We start from the raw sequence: 648 nt of genomic DNA on the forward strand, positions 1-648 counted from the left end.
GCATGCGGCTGGGCGAGCTCTGCCGTGCTGCAGCGCACGAGTGAGGTGTGCTTTGGGCTCGAGCCAACAGCCCTGTCACTTGAGGAGCATATTAAGTGCTCATGCAATATTTATGTCGCTCTTACAGGAGATATTAAGGGCGGGAGACAATTCAGCTGTGGAAAATAGAAACTAAGGTGGATGTTTGGTTTTGTAAGCAGCAGCGTATGGGGTGTAGGGTGGCACCGGCCTTCCGTCACAGCACCAGGCTCTTAGCAAGACAGCTCAGCACATGGGTACTTGGTAGCTGGCTGCTGTGCACGTTATCTCACTTGCCTTCAGCCATCCTGTGACTTGGCTTCGTGTTGAGGTTGCCAGGGAGCAGCCTGAGCCCTTGTGCCGGATGGGTTATTAAAACGCCAGGACACCCCAGGCCACCAGCTGGCCAAACCTCCTCGGAATGGTGCAGGAGGCTCCTGGTGGGTGTTGGTTGGAGGGGAGTAGATGGTTCCTGGATTTACAAGTGGTTAGTTGGACTCTGTCCATCGCAGCAGATAGCTGTAAAAACCATCTCAGTGATCTACAAGTGCTGGAGGGGGCTGTGATCCTCTGCTGCATATCCGGCTCCTGTCCGAGATCAGCCAGCGGCAGCAGCTCGAGTCACAGCAA

This window comes from Buceros rhinoceros, unplaced genomic scaffold (genome assembly GCF_000710305.1).
Source record: "Buceros rhinoceros silvestris isolate BGI_N320 unplaced genomic scaffold, ASM71030v1 scaffold12366, whole genome shotgun sequence".
NCBI lineage: Eukaryota > Metazoa > Chordata > Aves > Bucerotiformes > Bucerotidae > Buceros > Buceros rhinoceros.